Source organism: Lactuca serriola, chromosome 4, assembly GCF_051521515.1.
Source record: "Lactuca serriola cultivar US96UC23 chromosome 4, Lser_US96UC23_V15, whole genome shotgun sequence".
In the NCBI taxonomy this organism is placed as follows: Eukaryota; Viridiplantae; Streptophyta; class Magnoliopsida; order Asterales; family Asteraceae; genus Lactuca; species Lactuca serriola.
Window position 1 is genome coordinate 75,932,234 of NC_136411.1, and position 1,595 is coordinate 75,933,828.

Consider the following 1,595-nt stretch of genomic DNA (forward strand, 5'->3'; position numbering starts at 1 on the left):
ATGGTAATAAAATTGGTATGAAATTACTAAAGGCTTAATAATGACAGGATCCAAACAAGATTTCTGCTATCACATCTGCAGTATATCTTATTCAGGTATGTAATTCAAATTCACATCTGCAATATATCTTATTTTGTTATCATGTTTTATAGATTAGATATTAAAAAACCAAACGATAACTGTAATACACAAAAGGAACTCGATTATCACTTAGATAACAGATACACATCGATTATTACTGTAAGACATAAAAGGAAATCAACTATTACTATAAGAAAAGAATGAAATATAGACTTACAAGTACAGCTTCAATTGTATGTATGTATGTGTTGTTCTCCGTTCTTACTCAACAACCATCGATGAAATAGAGGCTGGCGATTATGGATGGTGGAGCGGCGACGGCGAGTACAGATAGTGCATCGACAGGTGGCAGCCGGTATGTGGAGCAGTAGAGGTGGTGGCGACTGACGAATGGCAATTTGCGATTTGTGAAGGTCTGAAGGATTGCAAAGGGAATAAAGGATTAAGGGGTTTTTTTGGGTTTGGGAGTTAGGATGGATTGATGGATAGGAATAGAGATATCATGGATTTTTTTTTTAGTTTTTTTCTTTATGTTATTAATGATTAACAATTAATCAATTAAAGAAATGGCATATATGTAAATTACACTAAGCTCGACTAAGCTCGCGAGCCTTACAAGATGAATATTTTAGTACTCAAGCTCAGATCGACAAGGTACTTGAGTAGCTCGAGCTCGAGCCCGACTCGATTAAGGTCAAGTCGATTTTGAGTATTTTTCGAGTCGGTCTGGAGTTTCTAACGAGTTGGCTTCTCTCGCTTACACCCCTATGCTTATCCCAGTTACCTTGGAATTCCAGGGTACATGCTCTCAACATATCTTCTAGTGTTTGTATTGTTCTTTCGCTCTGACCATCAGTCTGCGAATGGTAAGCTGCACTCAAACACAACTTCGTACCAAATTCCTCTTGTAGACTTCTCCAAAACCTTGACGTGAAACGACTATCACGATTTGATACAATCGTTAGAGGAACGCCGTGAAGTCTTACAACTTCCTTCACGTAAGCATTTGCAAGCTTATCCATAGACCACCTCTCGTTGGCTGCTATGAAGTGTGCACTCTTGGTGAAACAATCCACGACCACCCAAATCATGTCGTGGCTGCTCTTTGTCCTGGGCAGATTTGTCACAAAATCCATGCTGTGTCTTCCCATTTACCCAAGGGTACAAGTAAAGGTTCCAAACTCCCATACGGTTTCTGATGTTGTGCCTTAACTGTTGCACATGTCGCTCACTCGGCCGCATACTTTGCAACATCGAGCTTTATCGTCGACCACCAGTAGTAGGGTTTTAGGTCCCTATACATTTTTGTGCTATCGGGATGAATCGAGTACATGGTATTATGAGCTTCTTCCAGCAGAAGATCTGTAATTCCTCCCGTCTTAGGTACCCAAATATGATCTTGGAATACCTTTAGTCCTTGACTGTTTGTACTGAACTCCAATGTTTTACCCAAACGTTCTTCTTTTCGGTCATTTTTCTTGGAAGCTTCTTCTTGAGCTTTCTAGATGCTTTCC